Here is a 24,593-nt window from a genome sequence, read left to right as displayed (position 1 = left end):
TGTCAAGAGCCAAAATAACAAGTATAGATCATCATGACACTCATCTCAGTTTATGTATCTGCACTGTGTTGCTTAATTTAGACAACGTTCATACTTATGCCAGTAAGTGAAATTCAGGTTTGTGCAGTCACCCGGTGAATCAGATCAGAGAATGGATACCAGTAAAAAAAAAAATATTATCAATTCCATTTAATTTCTGGAGCTGGTTCACCCATCAACTGTTGCATTTAAGATTTTTTGTGCCTAAAGATAACTTTTACCAGTTCTGCAGTTTGTTGCTTCTGAAAAAGAACATTTTTTCCCCTTCCCACCTCTGTTGTCTAGCCCACACCATTAACCCAGCTCCTTACCCAACCACCAAGAGGCCTGTTCAGCTCACCCATCAGCAAACAGCAGGTTCTTCCTCTCATATCCCTCCTGCTGCAGGACTGAGCAGCAGATTGCTTCACCACCCACACCACCCACAACCCTTGTTCTGGCTTCCTAAACCTTCCCATTGCTGCTAGTCACTATTCTGCCTTAGGACCTTCTTTTTCTTCTTCTTCTTCTTCTCCTTTTGTTTTTATTTTTATTTATTTATTTATTTATTTATTTATTTATTTTTAAATCCCAGGGGGAAGAAAGATCTTGTTGCTTTAAGGAAACAATGATACACTTCAAATGTCAAACTGTAAAAGGCCTTAGGATCATCAGAGACTAACAGGTTGGAACTGAAAGGGCAGCCATGTGAGGAAAACTCTACAGCTGGTTATAGCTGGTTATAAATCTCTTTGAAACTATCTAGTTAAGTACAGGAATGCCACCATTTTGAATCTAACCTTTTTATGTCTGGGCTGACAAAATATCATTATGTTTCTTGTCTGAGGTGGTACTTAATGTCAAAGGCAGGAAACACGGTACTAATTATGTCTTTAGCATCTGAAAGAAGAGGAGAGGAAGGAGAAGCCTTTAAAGTCCTCCTTGGTATTGTATAGCATGCGTCTGCCCTCAGAGTTCGCAGCTTTTAGTTTTATGCCTTGAAGTCATCATTAATAATTATTTACAGGTATGAATGTTAAGCATAGCAAGGGATAGGGTGTGCCACAAAGAACTCAGTGGGGTAAAAGATAAAGGGGAAAAATAAAAGGAGGGGTATAATATTATAATACCTCAATTTTTAGGAGCATCCAGAGATTAACTAGCTTACCTGAAGCTGCAGGGGAAAACATCCCATCCAGTGGCCCAGGGCTGGGGCACTGAACCTCAGCTGCAGTGATGGCGTGCAGAGCAACACCTCTCTTTGCCATCCTGCCACATACCAGCTATTCCTGCAACTTTCTGGTTAAGACGATGCTCTTAGGAAGGAGACAACATGTACCCATTGCCCATTACAACACTACAATAAGAGAACATACTGCAATAATTCCTACAATTTGTCACATTTATATGCAAAAATTCTTTCAACTGATTTCAGCTTCTAACATGCACACTACCCAAAGGAAGGGCACCACCTTTATAGGCCTCTAAATTCATAACTTAGCTCAGCTCCTAACTTTAGCAAATAAAACTTTAAACATGTTTTAGGTTAGCTGGGAAGAATCCCAGGTCCTCTTTCCAAAGCGGTGTCAGTAAGGCTCTTTCATTCTCATGCCCTCCCTCATGCAAAATAATTCAGTATTTCTGTCATTGCCACATTACAAAATAAGAAAACTCAGGCCTGTGTGCCTAGATCAGGGTCATATTTTATTGAGTTTCATAACTCCTGAATAGTTTACTTAAGGTAATGAATTAGCTTTGAAGATCAGAAATGAAAAGCCAGATTTTTGGTTGCTTATGTTTAATTTAATTTCCCCAATACAATATGACTGGTTTTAGGAAGCACTGCATTTCTACTGCCATGTCAGCTTGATGTTCATCAGAAGTGATATTGCTTTTTAGAATATTTCTTATAAGACTTTAATTGTACAGAAGTTTCAGTCAAAGTTATGTGTTTAGTGCCCCCTGATTTCTATATGGTCTAGGACAGAAAGGTGTTGGCAACAGGATCCTGCATCCTTGAATCCTGCAGAAAAGATTCTCTCCAAATTATGTGGTTACATTCCAGAGACACCTGAATCTTTTCATTGCCTATAGAGGGAACTTTAACACATTGAGGCTTATTCACTAAACACTAAAAATTTCATTGCAAGTTAGATGTTTAAGGTAGGAAACCAGGCTGCTCAAAAGTTGATCAATTCATGAAGTTTAGGGCCAGATGAGACCTATATATCATCTAAACTAACTTTATGTTTGTCACAGATCATTAAATTCCACCATTTTACCTCTGTGCAATAAATTAAACAAGCTTAAAAAGAGGCTAAAAAATAATAACTGAAGTCAAAATATAAAGAAAAACTGCAAGCAATCATGCCAAAGGATAGAGCTGACCAACTTCCTGTCCAAAAAGTAGTCCCTATGTTCAAAAATGTGAACTCTATTTTGAAACATTTCAAACATTTCTGTGATGGGCTGTAGTACATACCCTAGCTGGACAAGACATCTGGGATGTCTACATGCTCTCAAATCATCCTTCTGAATATACTCGGGTGCTTTTGATCCTGACATATGCAGCATTTCAAAGAGAGTTTGCCAGGACATATGCATAGCCAGAGAACTATTCTCCTTTCACCCACCTGGAAACTACTAGTCCTTCTTTAAAAGTTCTTCCACCCATGGAGTTGTCCCACTCAAAAAAAAAAAAAAAAAAAAAAAGGCAGTATATTGGCATGCCCTTGACACACATTGGTTGCCATTAAATAAAACATAAATATGACAGATTTCCTATGACTGGGGGGAGAGTCTTAGCCCATGGAAGTATCTTTGTACTATTTATGTGGCTGACTAAACTCAGACCACTTCCGGTCACTGTTCCCCAGAGGTCAGTGTTGGAACCCATCCTCTTTAATATCTTTATTGATGATTTGGATGAGGGAATTGAGTGTACACTCAATAAATTTGCAAACACCAAGTTGGGGGAAAATGTCAATCTGCTGGAGGGTAGGAAGGCTCTGCAGAGGGACCTGGACAGGAAGGGTCAATGGGCTGAGGCCAATGAGATGAGGTTCAACATGGCTAAGTGCCAGTTCCTGCACTTTGGTCACAACAGCCCCATGCAGCTCTACAGGCTTGAGGCAGAGTGGCTGGAAAGCTGTGCAGAGGAAAAGGATCTAGAGGTGTTTGTCAATGCTCGCCTGAACAGGAGCTGGCACTGTGCCCAGGTGGACAAGAAGGTCAACGCCACCCTGGCTTGTATCAGGAATAGTGTAGCCAGCAGGGCCACGGAGGTGATTGTCCCCCTGTACTCTGCTCTGCTGAGGCTGCACCTCAAGTACTATGTTCAGCTTTGGTCCCCTCAGTACAAGTAGGACATCAAGGCCCTGGAATGTGTCCAGTGAAGGGCTAAAAAGCTGGTGAAGGATCTGGAACACAAGTCTTATGAGGAGTAGTTGAGGGAACTGGGGTTGTTCAGTCTGGAGAAGAAGAGGCTCAGGGCAGACCTTATTGCTCTCTACAGCTACCTAAAAGGAAGGTGTTGGGAGCTGGGGGTTGGCCTCTTCTCACAGGTAACTAGTGATAGGACTAGGGGGAATGGCCTCAAGTTGCGCCAGGGGAGGTTTAGGTTGGAAATTAGGAGACATTTCTTCTCAGAAAGAGTAGTCAGGCATTGGAACAGGTTGCCCAGGGAGGTGGTGGAGTCACTGTCCCTGGGGGTGTTTAAGGAAAGGTTGGATGGTGGTTCAGGACACGGTTTAGTGGGTGATATTGGTGGTAAGGGGATGATTAGACAAGATGATCTTGAAGGTCTTTTCCAACCTTCATTATTCTATGATTCTATGAAATAATGCCCTAACAGAAGATGAAATCTTAGTGTCCATGTAGTTAGGAGGTCTGAAGGTGGAATGACTCAGATCTTTGCCTCCAATATAGCTTTATATCTCCAAATCAAAAATTGTTCCCAGAAATTAGGAGACCACTACTGAAGATATCCTCTGAACTCAAAAGCTGGCAAGACTCACACCTTACTTACAGAATATTAAATAGTTTTGGGCAATATTTTTAAGCATTTTTATTTTTATAGTAAAAAGTTCCCAGACACTTTTTTAGTGGTTAACAAAATAGTTCATATTCCAGAACAGTAGTCCAACATCTTCCCAGGGCGTGGTACCACCCATACAATTTCCGAAGACAAAAAGCGAAAGCAGCAGTTCCTAACATAAAACTACATGGGTTTTGAAGATCCCCTTCACAAGTGTTTGACAGCAGTCTGTGGAGAAAAACCTTTTTTCTTATCTGGCTACACATACCATTTTGAAGAAGAAAATAGTGCTTGTATACAACAGTATGGCCAAAGTGATTGTTTCAATAATGAAACTAATTTTATAATTTTAAAACAATATAAAAGTTGCTACATTTTTGCAAGACTACTTAGTGACATTGACATTTCTTTAACCTCCATAACAAACCACACACTTATTCAACACCACTCTTTGCATGTCACACTGCCCCAGTGTTATGTGATCACGTAATGAAAGACCCTATCATAAAATATAATATGCACAATGGGAACAGAATTAAGGTTACCAAGGGAGTCTTAATTCTGAATTTCCTGACTCTTGTGGGTTTAAATCCCAAACTTAACATTGTATTAACATATTTTTAATTGAGCAAGAGGGGGAAGAAAAGTACGCATTAAAAGCCTTTATTAGTTAAAGATGAGGATTTCCCAACAAACATGGTTTATCTCTCCATTTTTCGTTCCAAGTTTTCTCTGTATTTCAAAACTAGCTGCTCTAGTCTCTTTGCAGTGAGTCATCTTAAAATTAAGATCTGTGATGTGACACAGTTCATCTTTATTCTCAATTCAGTTGATGTTGCAATCTCTAATCTTGCAGGATTAGACCCTATTCCCTAGGAAGCATTTTCCAGCTCCCGTTAGCTGAGAAGTGTATGACTTTTACTCTTATAATATTGACACTATTATTAAATGCTTTTAAGTAAATAATAGGAGGGGAGTAAGCTCTTCTGCAACAGAATATAGTCGGAGTTGGTGTGAGAGTCTGTTTAGAAAGGATTTAATTTTTTCAGTTCATTTAACTTCTGGGAGTATAACATTCAAGAACAGAAAGAAAACAATTTTCTTTTTTTTTTTTTCATTCTTATTCTTTTATAACAATGAATTTTTACCCGAAGACTTCAGGTTTTATAAGACTTTAAATCTTATATAACATTTTAAGCCACAACAGAGAATTTGGTCATATTTTAATTTTTTTTTTTTCACATCATTCTGTTTTACTCACCCTATGGAAAAATCAAACATTTGATGTTGACTATTGTATAAAAATCCTTTGACATGTCTCTGAAAGCAGTCTCTGGTAAGTCTGTTGTCTTTGGAGAAAAGTGCTTAACTGTCTGATGTAAAAACTTTTTATAAATAGAAATTCTCAGTATATGACTCATTTAAAATTAAGTTAAGTCAGCAGGAGATTTTCTGTTAATCTTATTTTTTTTTCTTCTTTCTTTTGTTTTCTGATTGCTTTCTATTTTTTTACTTTTTTTTTTTTTCCTGATCTTCTTTAGCTGTTCTAAGAATTGGACTATTTAATGTAGCTATTGAATAATACTCTAGAAGAGGCACTCGTTTAAAAGGACAAAAACTCACCTATCACCAAAGAAAACCCGCAGCAAAATAACAGAAATTTCCAATTCTGAGATGTATTTGCAGAGTTTTTGTCTGTCCTCATAAAGACCACTGGAGGTGAAGTTCTTGAGAGGCAGCTCTTTCTCTGCACAACCCAGTATGAGCTCATCAAAAGGCTCCCTTGATAAGACCAGTATTATGAATCTAGTCTCCAAAAGGAAACCAGGGTTATTCTGGTGATAGAAATCAGTGTGTCCTCTAACACAGCCAAGTGTCCTCTGAGGACCCCACTGGGAAATCAATAGAGTTTTATGAGGCTAGCTGCAGCTTTTGTGTAAACGCCATAACATTTTATGATGGGAAGCATAGTCTTTTGCTTTTTATGTAAAAATGGCATTGATTAGGGTTTTTTATGCCTTGCGTGGCTGAATTGTTGGGGACTGTTAAAATCCCCCAGAAAACCACAGTATAAATTGTGGTTTGAAAGCCTTGCTGTCCAACAGTAGATAATGTTTTATTTAAATATTTTTTGTCCATTAAAATAAACAGAGATATGGGGGCCTTTAAACCTCTGAGGTAATGAAATAGGTTTTGTTTTCTAAGAATAAATTCTTAGAAAAATTACATTATAAAAATGGTTGGTTGCTCATTCATTTTTATTACATTCCAAACATGTACCAGGTAAAAGACCAGCTAGTGTAGTTTCTAAACCACATTATGGCCAATGCTTGTTTTTTAATCTGGGATGTTTTCCTCCTCAAGGTTCAGGATGAATTTCTCTTTTCTGACGTTTATGTTTTGTAGGAGAATTTCATTCATACTGGCTATTTGATCACAAGGTATACTTTAGAGTTGAATCCTGTCTTCTCTTTCAGCAAGTGTGGTGTTTTGATGAGGAATTACACTGTTTCAAAAGCTTTTCAGAAAATGTATATGCATGTGTCTGTATATATATACATACACATACACATATATAAATATATCTTAGCTTGAGATCTAATAGAAATCAAACTATCACTCACTGATCTTGGGCACGAGACAGTGCCAATTACTTTGGGGAATCTTGGTCTTCCTGGTTTCCTCTACATCACCCCTTGGGAAAAGAGGTAGGACGTGGTCCCATCCCAAAGCCTTCTACTTTCTGGCTGCTCCCCCAGGACTGGGGTGGGTTGACAGAAGATGCTCAGATTTACAGGGTGAAAAGCTGCTTGTTGAGTACATGCAGTTATGACTAGCCCTCCCATGATCTTTACAAGATTTTCTGAAATATTTGCAGGCTTTTAAGTTAAGGTCCATGGGTATTTCTTTCCATATAGTCAATAAATATTGACTATGATTTCCAGTCAAAATGCTGTATTTAAAATCAAATATATTTTAAATGGGGGAAAACAACAGTGTAAATATCAGAGTCTGTGGAAAATTTCACAACCCCTCCAGGAAAGGCTTATGACCTAGATCATGGTTACAGCTATACTTCAGATGGAAAAAAATAGTTCCGAAAAAAACAACACCAGTGTTCATACACTGTGAAATGAAACTCACTAAACATCCTTGCCCATCCCACCCAACCTAAAGCTACTCCTGGCAGACAGCAGCAGCTCTGAGAGGTAAAATTTTATGGACTGTAAATAAAATCAGTAAAACATTCCTAATGTAAAGGTTATATATTTCTTCCTACTAAGTCCTTATTAAAGGTGAGATGGTCAAGGTCTGTGTGCAAAACACACCGCATCAAAGTGGCATTTTAATTATACTCCAGTGCACTGAGAAAAATATGTCTGCAGATCTCCTAAGGTCTTTTATTTTAAGGAACAGTTCTAGGGTCTTTTATTTTTATTTTTATTTTTTCAAGTTTTATCTGATTATTTAGTTAAAAAATTAGAAACCGAGCCTTCTATTTACCCACGGTGCAGTGTTTGCAGCTGCAGAAGAAGCCAGCTTCCTTACGCTGCCCTGGGGGTGACCCCAGGGCTGACCTGGGGGGACCACCCTTACGGGGGCGAGGGGGAGCCAGCCCCACTCCTGCTCCCCCCGGGGCAGAAACTGGTGTTTTACAAGACGATCGCGTGTTGGTGAGAGACAAAGCTGAGGCCACCACATAATATTCTGACTCTAGCCACAAAGGTGGAAAACCAGCAATTTATCACCCAGCCACCCAAGTCCTTGGTGCAATTCCCAGCTATTTAAGAACAAACATAAAAACGTGTGGATGAAATTCTTCCTGAGGTCTCAGCCCACCAGCCTCGGCTTGCATCCTCTCCAAGGGGTTGCAAAGAGTGTGAGCCAGTAGAGAGTGATCTATTTTATGTCTTTTAATTTGCCCCAAAGAGTTCTTATTTGCCCAAGAGATCAATTTCTTTTGGACTTTAAAAAATCCATTTACCTGTCAAACTTTCCCCACAATTATACCACAGAACTGAAATAACATTTTAAAAACCTCAGGGTAAGATCCTGTGCTGTTGAAAAATTTAGACCTTTTAGAAAATGGTTAATTTTTAGGATCTTTAAAAAAAAAAAAAAAAAAAAAAAAAAAAACGGAGTTGCTTTAAATAGCAATGAAAGGCTGATTCAAGCCATTAAATTTTATGTTGTGTGTAATGTTGTAATTGATGTCAAGCCTTTCCCATATTCTTCACACTGACATTGGGCAGCCTCCTTCTTGCTAAGAGTGGAGACACAAGAATCCAGACCAAGCAAAGTACCAAGGAATGGGTGGCAGAATAGGAGTTCATTGCTAAAAACAGAAAGTTTCAAATTTAAAGTAATTAAGAGTGAGCCAAATCTTGCCATTTTTTTTCCCATCCATTTATTTCAGTAGATAATTGGGTGCATTAAGTATTTTGCGGCAAACTGTTTCTTCTGCGTATGCATATAAAACTTTATTGCCCTTGTAAAAAGCATGTTGTGAATTCTGATGCTTCTGTGTGTTTGAGAGCATATAATTGTTCTTTTTGCAGGAAAAGCCTTTTACCTACATCCTAAACTGAACAAGCCAGCTTGCAAAGCAGGAGCTGCTTGTAAGCACAGCATGCTGGATTTAGAGCATCGTGGATGAAAAAAGGCAAATTCAGCACAGAGCTGAACAAGAAGCCTCATCTCCTTACTTTAGCACAGACATTAGCATAGTGCTTTGTCTCACCTTTGCTATTTTCCTGATAATCCTTAAACAGTTTAAGAAAATCTGTAGTTATTTAAGGCCCTAATCCTGGCAATACTAAAACAAGCTGAGTAACCTCATTTATGAAAGAGCTGCCCCTGAGGTCAGCAAGAGCATAAAGTGTATAAAGTTGCAGAAATGCCACTGTGGAATGAGGAGAAAAAGCAAGTTAAGAGAGGTTTCCCTTTGCTACACTGTTTTTCTGTAGGACATGTCCATGTTAGTAATTTAAGCAAACCCATTCCACAATATTTGTCATGCGTAATGTCAGGCCAGGGACCATTCCCAGCAGGCAGTTTGCATGCAGCCACCCTGTTCTGAAGAAAGAGGACATTTACTAGTGTCAAGATGTGCAGATCATATCAGGCGGTCTCAGGGGTGACCACAGCACAACTTAGGTCACTGCTTCAGAAGTATGCATGCAGCCTTACTCTCCTGCTCTTTGCATCCAAGAGGTGCAGCTACATGGCTTGTACACAGTTCAAGGAATCTTGCAGTCCAAAGGTGGCTCATGTAAAGCCACCCAAATAGCATAAATTGCTTTCCTGAGCAGTACCACCACTGCTTCAGCAGCCCACAACTGATTTAGGATTGGTGCCCGAATATTCACCCAGGTGGTCATGAGCATTGAAGGATGGATTTTTTTCTTTTTGTGTGTGTGTGTGTATGTGTATGTGTGTGTGCGCTCTTCCCTGGTGTGACTGCTTTATAGCAAAAAAATAAAGCATGTCTATGAGCTTTCTTAGGGTAAAGCAAACTTCCACAGGGTTTTAAGGCCATCACTGCTGTCACCTCCCCTCCCCTGTGCACTGTAGTTCTTCATTTTGTCCTCTCTTACATTTCATGTACATTTAAGAGGAAAAGGCCAAAAACAAAACACTCAACTCAATAGATTTAATTCTGTGATTTTGGAAAAAAATGCAAAACAGGACAAACTGCATGCAACAGATGTTAGTCACATCACTGAACACGTGACTAGAAGATGTGCAGTTGTCATAGTAATAAGAAGCACTGATGTAACAATTTTTTAAAGATTCAATAGAGCTTTGAACTGGCCTCTACAAGTGACTCCAGTTGTTTTATGATGTTTACCTCAGCCAGTGAGGTTAAGCAGTAGTCATTGCTCTTGGGAGATATATATATTGCAGTGAAATAAGAGCAAATAAACTTGAATAAAAGATAGGAATGGCATTACTGCAACTAGAGAATTACTGTGACATGCTAAAAAGTGAGTGGGTGGGACTCTGACCTCTAACTGGGAGTGTTCTCCAGTTATTCTCATGGTTTTCATTTCCCTTGCAAGCAGATCAGTTTGCTTTCCTAGATTTAGTCCCTCTTCAGAGACAGTGAGCAAGCTCAGAAGAAGAAAGAAAAAAGAAAAAAAAAAAAAGCTGGAACAGTGGAACAGTCCATGGTATGGTAGGGAGGAAGAGGACAGTCTTTCAATGATTATGCTGCATATTTGGCCCAAGGTCCGTCTGCCAGGGAGTTGATTGCTTTCTTTTTAATGTCCACTGTTCTGGAAATAGTTACAAAAAAAGCAGTTCTGATGCAAAGCCACAAGCCTGCTTTGATATAGAGTTATGTTATTCCTGTACAGATGTCCTGTCTTCTTCTGTTCCCATGCCAGCCTTTCCTGGGGGCAGGATTCATCTCACCCACCTAAAACATAGGTCTGTCCTCCCATCTGGCAGACTCTGTTCCCTTTACAGCCTCTCCCATCCTAGGACATGTCAGACAAATCATACCATCTTCTAGATATATATGTCAGGTCCTGCCCTGGAACCTGTCCATTGCAGATGCCAGACTACAGTATAGCAACATCCTTTTTTTTTTTTCCTTTTTTTTTTCTTTTTTTTTTTTTTTTTCCTGGCCCATAATATATAGGTTTGGTCCTACAAACCCTCATGCAGAAGCAAAATCTTCCCGTTGTGGCTAGAGGAGCTAATTTGAAGTATATGGATAACTTACAAGGACATTGATTTGCAGAATGGGGCCCCAGATCAGTGTAAAGAGGCCACACTCCAACTTCTGCCTTAGGCACACGGATCTGTCAGTTTTAAATCAGTCTGTGCTGTGACTTTTAACCTGGGCACTAAAATCTAAGTTCCAGGCACTCTTGCCTACTGCTTGGAGGCACCAAAGAGCAGCTAATTATTTCTCACCCTGTTACTTGCCAGATCTCATCTCACAGTGCAGAATATATTTCCTGGAATAGACTCCTCTCTTTTTCTTTTTATGCCAAAATAATTCATTTCTGATTCCATAATTCCTTTGGAGATTTAATAAATACCTATAGTCAGAAAAGGGCAGCTGCTTCTTGCACAGCACTAAAATCTTAAAATGTCAAAACCAGCAGGACGGCCACCTCTTCAGATCTTTAATTTCACCCTAAGCAGATCTGATTTGTTGGAGGAAGTAACAGTTTACACATTGCAAAAATAAATGGTGCAGCAGGCGTTCATACACAGTAGGAGGTGTGAAAAATGGGGGGAAAGGGGGAAGGGAGACTGATGGAAACAATCAACTAATGCAGAATGAAAGCCCTTTTCTCTCTCCAAGTGGAACTAATAGGAACATCAAATATGTTAAACTAAAGCAGAAACATGAACGATGAAATTGTTTTCCACTTTTTTTTAAGAACTTTTTTTTCCAAGATTCTCACACATACTCGTGGAGGGAGAAAACAAAGGCTTGTATCCAGCACAAACAAGCAGTTTCAAATGATTCTGAAAAATGAATTTTGTTCATCTGCATATCCCATGTGTCTACATCAGCTGTCAGCTTAGAGGGGATAAGCTCTGTGGTGGTTGTGGATGGCCCATAGTCAGGTGGTATTCCCACAGGTTCTGGAAGACAAGCAATATCACAGTAAAAATCAGCAGAGCGGGACTCAGTGGATTAGTAATTGTGAACATCCCCCAGACCTTCAGGAGACAAAGTTAGCAATTTCCAGCAGCTTCAGTGGGCATGTTTTATATTACATTCTCTTGTAGGTGATGCTGGAAGAAAGCAAGACCAACATCTGGTCCTCCCAAGCATCTGGCGAAGGGCATGGGCATAAAAATGCCAGTTTAACTTTCATCTAATACTGCCCATAAATACTGCTGTCACACCAAAACCAAGTGGTGGCTCCATCAATTCACCTGCCATTAAACTCAGTATTTCAAAGGAGTTTTTTCTGTACCAGAAAAGACATTAGATGTTAGAAAATATTTCATCAACAGCACTGCTTGGAAACAAGAAGCATCTTGATAGGGCAAGGGCAAATTCTTGAAGGAAGTATATTGGACTCAAATGTTAAAAGAGTAATATAAAGAAAATATAAATGGTGAGTGACACATTAGCCCAGTTTCATTAACAATACCCAAGTTAATGTAAGAAGGTTAAATTATATATATTTATTTATGATGTTATGGAATTGTCTTATAGGCTAAAAGAAGTACAGGATGAATTTCTTCTCAAATTGTCTCTGGTCCTGCTGGTGAATGGCACTTATTTATTTATTTATTTATTTATTTATTTATTTTATTCTAGAAACCATCATGCTCACTATCAAATTCTCATCCTTCTCAAGCAAATTAGTTGACAACATGGACTTTATTGGTCTCAGTACTACAAAACTCTCCAGGGTACTTCCACAAGCCTGGCTCAGAACCTGTTTGGGAGACACTCCATTTCTATCCACCTCTTTGAGCTTTCACACTTTGAACATCCACATTTTAGCTCTCAGAGCTGAAGAAAAGTACAAAGGAGTGAGGCTGGAGGCATAACCACTGCCACCTCTATTAGGCACTACCATCACCATTGTCTAAAAGCACCGTCAATAGCTTGACAGTGCTTCTGTGTGCAGCACCAGACTTTGCAGCTCCTCAGCACTTGGTGCTGTGCTTCCTCTGGAGTTCGTATATGATATAGAAGTAATGATTACATCTATACTGGCACATGGTCCGAAGCACTGGAGCTTGATTTTATAAAAATTTTGCTTAAAAGATTTATATTTTTTGGCCCATGCCAATCAGCATTCCCTTAAAAAATTCCCAGGCATCACTGAATAGCTGGCACAGTACAGGGACAATTCATAGAATCATAGAATCATAGAATATCCCGAGTTGGAAGGGACCCATAAGGATCATCAAGTCCAACTCCTGGCACCGCACAGGTCTGCCCAAAAGTTTAGACCATGTGACTAAGTGCACAGTCCAATCTCTTCTTAAATTCAGACAGGCTTGGTGCAGTGACTACTTCACTGGGGAGCCTGTTCCAGTGTGTGACCACCCTCTTGGTGAAGAACCTCTTCCTGATGTCTAGCCTAAACTTCCCCTGCCTCAGCTTCACACCGTTCCCACGGGTCCTGTCACTGGTGATAACAGAGAATAGGTCATCTGCCTCTCCACTCCCTCTAGCGAGGAAGTTGTAGACTGCGATGAGGTCCCCCCTCAGCCTCCTCTTCTCCAGGCTGAACAGGCCCAGTGACCTCAGCCGCTCCTCATACGTCTTACCCTCTAGGCCCTTCACCATCTTTGTCGCCCTCCTCTGGACACTCTCCAACAGTTTAATGTCCTTTTTGTACTGTGGTGCCCAGAACTGCGCACAGTACTCGAGGTGAGGCTGCACCAGCGCAGAGTAGAGCGGGACAATCACTTCCCTTGACTGACTAGCAATGCCGTGCTTGATGCACCCCAGGATACGGTTGGCCCTCCTGGCTGCCAGGGCACACTGCTGGCTCATATTCAACTTGCTGTCAACCACAACCCCCAGATCCCTCTCTGCGGGGCTGCTCTCCAGCGTCTCATCGCCCAGTCTGTATGTATAGCCAGGGTTGCCCCGTCCCAGGTGCAGGACCCGGCACTTGCTTTTCTTAAACTTCATGTGGTTGGTGATCTCCCAGCTCTCCAATCTGTCCAGATCTCTCTGCAAGGCCTTTCTACCCTCATCCGAGTCCACAACTCCTCCAAGTTTAGTGTCGTCGGCAAATTTGCTCAGAACACCTTCTAGTCCTACATCCAAATCATTTATAAAAACGTTGAAGAGGACTGGCGCTAAAATGGAGCCTTGAGGGACCCCACCAGTGACCATCCGCCAGCCAGATGTGGCCCCATTTACCACAACCCTTTGAGCCCTGCCCGTCAGCCAATTGCTCACCCATCGTATGATGTTTTTGTTTAGCTGTATGCTGGACATTTCATCCAGTAGGATCCTATGGGAAACCATGTCAAAAGCTTTGCTGAAGTCCAAAAAGATTACATCCGCTGGTTTCCCTTGATCGACTAGATGGGTGATCTTATCATAAAAGGAAATCAAATTTGTTAGGCAGGACCTACCCCTCATGAACCCATGTTGGCTGGGACCAATGACTGCATCGTCCCCCAGGTGCGCTTCAATAACTTCAAGGATCATCCTCTCCATAATTTGACCAGGCACTGACATGAGACTGACAGGCCTGTAATTGCTAGGGTCTGCTTTCTTACCCTTCTTGAAAATTGGCACATTTGCCAGCTTCCAGTCCAATGGGACCTCACCAGATTCCCAAGATCATTTAAAAATAATTGAGAGAGGTCCCGCGATGACGTCTGCCAGCTCTTTAAGCACCATGGGATGAATCCCATACAGACCCATGGACTTGTATGGATCCAGGTGGAGCAGCAAATCCTGCACACGTTCAGGGTCGGTTGGGAGTTTGTCATTCCCACCGTCATGGTCCTCCAGCTCAGGGCACCCTGGGTCCCGAAGCCCATCATCAGCGTTGAAGACAGAGGCGAAGAAGGCATTAAACGTCTCTGCTTTGCCTATGTCATTGTCTGTGAGGAGACCCTCCCCATCTAGTAGCGGACCTATGTTTTCTTTGGTTCTCCTTTTTCTGTTCACATATCTAAAAAAACCTTTTTTATTGTCTCCCACAGACATGGCCAGCTTCAACTCTAGTTGGGCTTCGGCCACACGAATTTTCTCCCTACAAACACGAACAGCATCCCTATATTCCTTCATTGTCGCCTGACCCTCCTTCCAGCAGCCGTACACTTTCTTTTTTCGCCTTAGCTCCAGTAGAAGATCCCTGGTCAGCCAGGCCGGCCTTCTGCCCCGCTTGCCTGCCTTCCGATATTTTGGAATCGCCTGATCTTGAGCTTTTAGGAGGCAGTGCTTAAAGATGGACCAGCACTGATGGACACCAATGCCTTCAAAAGCAGTTTCCCAGGGGACCTTGCTGACTAATTCCCTGAGCAGCCTGAAGTCTGCTTTCACCACATCCAGGGATAATATTCCCAATGGATAATTTGGATACAACACCCCTGCTTTGTAAGAAGAGAATTTAACTGTATGAACATGGCCAAACTGGGTCACCTAACCTCCCAGCCATATAAGAGGCCCTAGTACTGCTTTCTGATGCAGATGTGAGCAATAGAGCATGCCTCGTATGAATCTGGATTACTTGGACTAGTTCACGTGTGGTGAGGAACTGTCCCAATGCCAACAAACATCACTATTCTGGCAAGTCATTAATCATTTTCTTTACACCAAAGAAACACATAAGATGGTGTTGCACCAACTTGCTTTAGGAATATACGTTACAAATAAGCTAAAGTGACTGATGATTACCCTGACCTGGCTAAATCTGGAACCAGAAATACAAAGCATTGCAGTACAGAGATTTGACCTAGCCAGATCCAAAGCAGGCTGAGGAAGCTGAGAGGTATTTGTGCCTATAAATCAAACATCGATGAAGGAAAAATATTTTCGTCATGCAAGGACTCTTGTTCACATATTAACTGATGCAGCTAAGTCTGTCATGACATCAGTTCAGAGAACTAATGAAGTGCACCCCAAGTATCATGCATGTGACCTGATCTATTGAAATACACATGCAAATTTAGACTTGGAGTAAAGTAGATGCCTTGAAATAGAGCCCGTATGTGTATTTTGGAAACAAACTATGAGAAAAACAGAAAAATCCCTAAAACAAAGACTTCTTTTTTTTCCAGCAAGCCATCGATGCCATAAATGATCATCTCTGTACATTTCCTATTGCTAGCTGTGCAAAAAGTAAATATCTCACAGAAATGAAATTAAACTCATATAAATTGGTGTAATTGCAATTACAATGATAATTAATTCCACGATGAGCTGATGTTTTGTGGGAATACAGTTCCTTAATTCTGAATAAATAAATAAATAAATAAATAATATTATGTATATATATTAATACTACATTATTTCTACTACAAAGCAACACTAAAGAGAACACTGGTTGAAATGCCAGTTTATATTTGATACAGTTTATTCTTAGTACCTACCCATTATACTCATCTAATTACTTAAGTTTTTCTTCTGAACTTCTTGGGTGTAAACAAACTGTGTTAGTGTCCTTCAGCTATGGGCTTCAAAAGACCTACAATTACAAATTTTATTGCTCAGCATTACAAGATGATGGTATCTCAAGAGAAGGTGACAGTGAGTTAACAGATAGGTCCCCAAGGGCAACTGGCCCAGACCTACAGACTCCCTTCTCCAAACAGAGAAACAGGCACAATTAGCAACTTTCATAATGATAAATCTCTTTCCTTCATTCACCAAGCCTAAGGTGGCTGAGTGGACTGTCTTTCATTCACATTTTATTACTAATTAACTCATAACATTTGGCTTTGTCTCAGAAGAATCCCTAGCTCATTAGATACCATCTCACAACATGAGGGAATGTCACACAAATAATATCAGAAAAAAAACAATTATGAAAGGAATTCTTTCTTAAATCACTTCTGGTGAGCTGTTAGGAGTCACAGCATAATGATTTCAGGTACACATTGATTTTAGATTTTTCTAATGTGGCCATCAGCTCAGAATAGCAGTACCAGTGATAGCAGGAGACAAACAATAGCTAGAAGCCTTAGAGGTGCATATAGCAGCATTTCTAACATTCCAACTACATTTCTAACATTCTAACTACAATATCTAATAATTAAGAAATACATTATTAGAAAACACAACACAGCACATAAATGATTGGGTTTTGTGTTTTTTTGTTGTTGTTGTAAGTTTTTTGTGTTTTTTTTTTTTTTTTTCCAATAAAAGTGGGATGTTTTCAAATGAGTGTAAACTGAAATGTGGGCTTTTGCACCTAGAGCTAATGAGAATCTAGGCAAAAGCCAGCTTTGATGTAGGACTAGCTTTATGATTCAGAACTGAATAAATCCGTTGCAGATATATTCAGGAGATTAAAGTTTGTCACTCAGGTCCATCACTACTTTTGGCAACTGTTGGGTAAAACCTCACACATTGTCAGGAAGCTTAACACCGTTTTTTGAAGGGAATGTATTTGTATGTCCTCTATTTCATTTACCTCTTCACCTAGTGATGTGAGGCAGAACCATGATATTGGACAGTAAATGTGGTGACATATAGAAGATACTCCATCAAAGACACAGAAAACACCTTGGCAATATTTAGAGAATTTCTGGGATGTCATTCCACTTCAGAGACAGGAGTCATTAGCTGTGGAAGACTTAAATATTCTATGACCCATTCATAGGATAAGTTTTTGTTACATTTCCTCCCAAATTCTAAAAGAATGATGAATCTATAGGATGGATAGCAAGAGATTTATATGGTTTCTATGCTTAGTAAGCTCTGATCACTTCTTATCTATCCAGAATAAGACATCAATGGCTTATAAGGTGATAAAAATTACCTTTAAATCTGCTTGTTGTATTTCTTAGAAATGCTCAGAAATATGGATCCTTATTTCCCTACATGCTATATTCTCTTCTCCCTAAGTAGAAAACAGTCTGTGCAAGATATCTGTTTTCTTAAATAAAACTTTATTCCTGATTTCTTGAAATGAATAATGATAGAAAAATTGGATCGGGATCCATCAGGTTACTCTTTTATATATGGTACATGGGCAATTTAGAGTCCAAATTTTTTTTTTCCATTGGGCTGGCTTCCAACAGCCTACAGAGGCTGAGTAGCTGAAAGTGGACAAATAAGTCTGCGCTTGACTCCTGCAGATTTTGACAATTCCAAATAAAAAACTATATATTTCTACAGCTCCTTTCTCTTGATTTCCTTAAGTCACAAAAGTTCAGGTCCCATCCAGCCATAAGAGAATTTTCACCAAAATACCTAAGGTTTGCCCGATGCTATTTCAAGCAGAGAGCAAATAGTATGTGTGATGCTTTTGGCACCTGCAGACAGAGCAACGTAACTAATAGAAAGACATCTGTTTCTGTTATGATGGAAAGATGTTTACATTATGGCAGATTTGCAAGTTCTACAGAGGAGAGGCCCTTTATTGGTAAAGGAAGTCATCATTTAGTTTGTTTAGCACTGAACACTTACTAGGGGCCACCTTGATCAGTAATCTGGAAGCCAGGAAAGGTTGTGGATCTTGGCTTCGCAACAGGCTAAGCTATTGAGCAGAACATTTGGCTGGAAAGCAGAATCCATCTTCTTCATTTTTGACAGCAGTGACTTTGGTAAATTGCAGGGGAAGAAGAGGTCTCTTCCTTCAGTAGCTATACACTTGATTTGTCAGGTGGTTTAAATCCAGATCTGTGTGGCAAACTCAGTTTCTACAGTTTAGAGGTTCCAAGGTCAACAAGCCAATGGACATGGAAAGTATCTTACACCTGCACTGTGAGAGGAGCTGCTCAAAACTGAGGGCTGAGTAATAGCCCTGAGTGGGGAGAGGGGAAACTCAGACTGCTGGGCACAGGAGGGGAAGGGAGAAAAACGGAGCCAGTGAGTGGCAATATCACATGAACAAGCAATATGTGTGCAGCAGTGATCAAATAGGAAGTAAAGCTAGGATCTTTAGGAAGAGTGGTTAAAATTACAAAATAATATAATAATAATAATAATAATAATAAAAAATAATAATAATTCAAGACTCACTGGATAGTGTTGGTATTAAAGCAAAGATGTTCAGCTATAGCAGAGAGAGTCCTCCTTCTGAGCTGAATAAAAAGTGTATGAATAGGAATCATGTATGTATATTTATATGTGTATATGTAACACAGAATATCAGTCTAGAATAAATCTTTCGATAAGCTCTAGTCCTCCTCCACACAGACACAGCTTTACCTTTGTCAGTGGAAACAGAAAAAATGTTTTTTCAATTGTTTTCAAAGAACAACTCTTCAACCACTCCATGGTTTCATCTCTGTGTAGGTAACACATTTAAATTAAAACTTGTTTGATTCAGTTTAAACACATTGTTTCTTGTACTATCCCCAATAACATGGTAGTCATCTCTTCACTGTGTTAAGCCAAACAGTTATTCAGTCATACGAGCTTCCAAATCTCTACTTACCCTATTGTTACTCCCAGGACTTTCTCTAACAGACCATTATTATTCCTAACTGTGGGCAAAACTGGCCACAGTGATTCAGAGGAGACTTTACAGATGCTGAGAGGAAGGGAAAAAAAAATCTTCATATATCATCTGTTCACATTCTTTTTTCCCTATGCTTGATATTTACTTCTTTTTGTTTGTTTGGTTGGTTGGTTGGTTGTTCTTGTTGTTGTTTCCTTAAGATAGCATGCCACTGCTGGTCAGTTTGAAGTATATAAAACTTATTTTAAAAATCAAATGCCACAACCCAAGTTTAAATGCAATGCTCACCATGTATTACAAATTTTATATCTTAAGCTCTTTGACTGTAAGTGCAAAAGGTATCAGTTCTCCTGTTTCTGGGAAACATTTCCCATATTTGCAAACCATCTGAGAGACAGTTTGGTCCTCAGTTTAGGTAAATGTAGCCTCAGTCAGAGCCAATATTTCTCTGACTTCTGCTCTGACTGAAAGCACTCAGGCACAGTGCATCACTTCATGTTTCAAAAAAAGCATGACTACATCTCCTGTGTTCACTGCTAAATTCACCATCTAGGGTAGGTTATAAAATACAGTCTCCATCATTGCTGCCAGCAAAATTTCTGAAATCCCACTGACAACATTTTTACCTCACATAAACTACAAAAAGAAGTTGAAATGTGATGATTCAGGCTTGCAAAGTGTACCATTTTCAGAGCTTCTACATCATAATCATACCTCCCCTCCCCTTTCCTTCACTTCCCTTTGTTTCTGTTCATTCTGTTTCATTCTCTGCCTTCATCTTCTCCTTCTTTTTAAATTTTCCCATTTTTTTCTGTCTTGTTTGTTTGTTTGTTTTTCGTGGTGGTTGTGGTGTGTAGTTTTTTTTTTCTCCTTGTTTTTTTGTTTGTTTTATGGGGTTTCTGTTGTGTTTTTTTGTTTGTTTATTTTTGTTGTTTGTTTGATTTTGAGGAAAGGGTAGAATAACCACATGCACTCCTGTTTAAACATACACAGAAGGCAGAGGTGCTGGCAGCCATGGACACCAGCTGCCCTGTATCATCCCTCCTCTAAGCAGAGCATCAGCAGTGCCCATGAGCTTCCAGCACACTCTCAGGGAGCAGCATGCACTGCCATTCTTGATAGGCGTTTTATTTTGGAAAATTCCTTATACCTCTTCCCTTTATATAATTCATGGCCATCTGTGATATCATGGCTTCTATGTGTTTTGCTTTCCTTGTAGACCTCTCCTTTTTTCTCAGGGAGCTAGAAGATTTTTCCAGAGATGAATTCCACCCAACCCTAAAATGAGAATCCAATAAAGACAGTAGCAATTAAAAATGAAAAGGACATGGACTCATCATTTCCAAACCATCATGGTAGCTGGGACCAGGAGGAAAGTTATATACTTACGCCATTTGGCTAAAGAAGCAGATATAGTTCAGGAAAGTGGGACTACTGATGTGTAATTAGCATCTAAAATAAAGTAAAAAATGCATCATGAATAGAATAGAATAGAATAGAATAGAATAGAATAGAATAGAATAGAATAGAATAGAATAGAATAGAATAGAATAGAGAAAATGAAGGGAAGGGAAGGGAAGGGAAGGGAAGGGAAGGGAAGGGAAGGGAAGGGAAGGGAAGGGAAGGGAAGGGAAGGGAAGGGAAGGGAAGGGAAGGGAAGGGAAGGGAAGGGAAGGGAAGGGAAGGGAAGGGAAGGGGAAGGGAAGGGAAGGGAAGGGAAGGGAAGAGAGAGAAGAGAAGAGAAGAGAAGAGAAGAGAAGAGAAGAGAAGAGAAGAGAAGAGAAGAGAAGAGAAGAGAAGAGAAGAAAGGAAAAGCAAAGCAAAGCAAAGCAAAGAAAGAAAAGAAAAGAAAAGAAAAGAAAAGAAAAGAAAAGAAAAGAAAAGAAAAGAAAAGAAAAGGAAAGAAAAAAGAAAAGGAAAGAAAAAGAAAAGGAAGGAAAAGGAAAGGAAAGGAAAGGAAAGGAAAGGAAAGGAGCGGAAAGGAGCGGAAAAGAAAGGAATGGAAAGGAAAGGGAAGGAAAGGAAAGGAAAGGAAAGGAAAGGAAAGGAAAAGGAAGGAAAGGAAAGGAAGGAAAGAAAGAAAGAAGGAAAGGAAAGGAAGGAGAGGAAAGGAAGGAAAGGAGAGGAAAGGAGAGGAAAAGGAGAGGAAAAAGGAAGGAAAGGAAAAGGAAAGGAAGGAAAGGGAAGAAAGGAAAGGAAGGTAATGGAAAGGAAAGGACAGAAGGAAAGGAAGGAAAGGAAAGGAAAGGAAAGGAAAGGAAGGAAAGGAAAGGAAAGGAAAGGAAAGGAAAGGAAAGGAAAGGAAAGGAAAGGAAAAGAAAGGAGGAAAGGAAAGGAAAGGAAAGGAAAGGAAAGGAAAGGAAAGGAAAGGAGCAGAAAGGAAAGGAAAGGAGAGGAAAGGAAAGGAGAGGAAAGAAAAGATGAAAAAAGAAAAAAGAAAAAAGAAAAAAGGCTTGCAGTCTGATAAACTACAGGGGTGACAACTTCAATTGTAATGATACGTCTCTCTTATTTCTTTGGCTTATGAAATAACAAGTGTAGTAGGTTCTTCAAAATTTCACTAAGATAATTTTTACAGCAGGTTCACACATAAAGAAAATACAAACAGATGGTATAACATGGTTATGAATAAATGTGGTTCTCCCACATTTAAATTCAGAAAAAAAATAAGCTTAAAAAGATGAGACAGTAAACAGGCAGAGTCATAGGCACAGAAATGAGGAAGAACAGACCGATTGATGTGGACGTACTGAAGCTCAGCCACAAAACTGAAGGTTTCACATCAAGGTGAAAGCTTGGAGTGAGTCTGATAATAAGACCCGCAGTTAAGTTGATACAGAAATCTCTTCCTTTCTTTGCCACAGATGAAATCTGTGATCTATCCAAGCCAGTCGACCTCTCCAAATCTAACTCTCCCCCTGTGTAAACTGAGACTAGCTCTCAGTCCCTTTAGTAAAGTGCTTTGAGAGCTACAGATTGGAAGTGATGCTTGCAGAACACCAGCCAAATGCTAGTTCCTTTCAAGCTCATGGCAAAATTCCTCTGGGCCTCTTTGGCTGTGTCAATACTAATAAATTAAATGTGCCCAGTACCCTCCTCTGGTCCCATAGCCAGCTGGCAGGGAACAGTCTGCATCTATAATATTCCTTCACTCTCTTAAATAGGGTGGTCATATTCAACGTGTTTGTAGGGAAGGGCTCGTGTGAGCTCCCAAACTGCTCCCAGGAACTGTGAGCTGGGTGCTGGCTGCTGTCTCACCCAAGCCCAAGCCATGCCAGGGTCCTTTCTGACACTTGGAACAAACAGAAAATCCGGTCCCAGTGGATGGAAAAGTTCCTCAGCACTATCTACTAGTTCTGAGAAATTCTCAAGGTAGGCACTTGACCTATTAATTTTAATATGCAGTGCAATTAGAATCATTAACTCCACTGATATTTCTTTCAAGTGTTCAGATCATTTCCTTTTATAACATTTTCAATTATTTCTATATTCTGAGTGTCTCTGTAAAATACCGGCAGTTTTCAACTTGGGTTTAATCTGATATTTACTGCAAAACCCCAGGCTGCTATGTCTCCATCTTGGATTCCTTTTATCAGCTCGTTCTGCAAAACCATCTTCATGCAACTGCAGAATCATCCTGCGAGTGCTCAGTTTGCAAACTCTTCTGCTCTTTGGATGGTTCGTAGGACACAGAGGTTAAAATCAAATCTGATCCACAGCCAAGGTGGTAAACTCCAGTGAAGCATAAAGAGCTAAATTATTAAGGCAGGGAAGGTTTTTACACAGCATCACCCACTGTGTGCAAGCAAACTAGACTAATCCCTCAGCTACCAGAATCAGCTGGCTATTTCCAAAAGCCAACAGCAGCAAGGAAGCAATTGCATGACTTCTTTCTGAGCAACAGGAGAGATCAGAGAAAGGAGGGGCTGGGTGGGAGCGGAGCAGTTTGACATCCAATCTATCATTTTTATTAGGCTGAGTCTGCAGACATTTGAATTGTGTTTTCCTCACTTTTTAAATGAAATGGAGAACAGTAACACTAACGGCACAATTGCTCATGAGTGATAGAATAATTTAAACTTCATAGAGCCTCCTAATTCAGATAGTGTTAATTTATGTCTGAAGGAACCTGCAAACGTGGAATTTACATTAAAGAAAAAAAAAAGAAAGAAAGAAAAAAAAACTTCACAGTGCTGTAACACATCTACCTGAGGGCATATGTAAAAGACTTACTAGGAAAGTCAGGGAAAAAATGCTGTTCTACAAATGCACGCATGATTCCACCCATACATGCACACAGAATGACACAGAAGATGAAGGAAAGGTGGAGGCTGGGTGCTGTGTGGAAGCTGTTTTCTTAACCTCTGCAACAGCCTGGCCTCCCTGCTGCACTCCCCCCACCAGCTCTCCCTGTGTGCTGCACAATGTCATCCAAAGCACCAACAACAGCTTGAGTAAAAACAGCTTTCACTGAGAACAGGAGAGATAGGAAAGAGATTAGTTTTTTTTTTTTTTTAACATATAAACCTTGTGGTTGGTGACCAAAGCTGAAGACAAACTACAGGAGTGAGATGAGGGGAGTGAATTCAAGGAGAGGCAAAGTCTAGGTGACTCAGGAGATAGTTTAAATCTATCAACAGGAGGCTAAGATCTGAACTAGTCATCTGCAACCAGGGGAGAAATCACAGTCTCAGTGTCAATGGCCACAAATCTTACCGCCTTTGAAGTATCCAGTATTTTACCCCAAAGTTACTACCTAAGATTGTTATCTGGCTACTTGCTGGCCTATGTGAGACAAATTGGCAGTCTTCAGCTAGATCCTGGTGGACTAATTCCACAACACCACATTTGGCATTCATTAGCTGTCCTGGCTGTGGGGCTAAGTAGGAACAGTCAGAAAGGCTGAACCTCTATTTCCCCCCTCAGAGGTGGTCTTTCCAGCACAGATTTGAGACCCATGGATAAATCAGAATGGGGCAGAGTCCTGCAGTAGGTACATGGGTAATTAGATGACTTCACCTTGAAGAGCTCTGAGTATTTTTTAGCAGCACTACATATGATTGCATACTTCTTGCAGATTGCTAACAGAGCAGTGAAACTAGGTAAAAACAATCTTTTCCCTTCAAGCTTCCTGTGTGGAGGCAGTGGAGAAAAGAAGAGGAAGAGTTGAGGTACCTACCTGAGAGAAACCTGACTAGCACAAGAAAAGGAAAACCTAAAGAATGCAAGTAATAGTATATTAAATATTTGTTAAGAAACTGAGCAAAGGTAATTTTCTCTTTCATTTTTATTGAGAGTCTTCTTGGTATTCTCACAGATAAACTGACATTGCAAAAGATCCTGATTCTCAGGATCAATCTGTGTTCACAGGCTTATTTAAATTGACTGCTCCTACGTGGCAGTAAAGTGAGAAATGTGTTCCTGAAGTGCTCTTACTGTAAGTACAATGT

Source organism: Cygnus olor, chromosome 3, assembly GCF_009769625.2.
Source record: "Cygnus olor isolate bCygOlo1 chromosome 3, bCygOlo1.pri.v2, whole genome shotgun sequence".
Lineage (NCBI taxonomy): Eukaryota > Metazoa > Chordata > Aves > Anseriformes > Anatidae > Cygnus > Cygnus olor.
The sequence above is the reverse complement of the archived record's forward strand: the minus strand, read 5'-3'. Positions refer to the sequence as shown.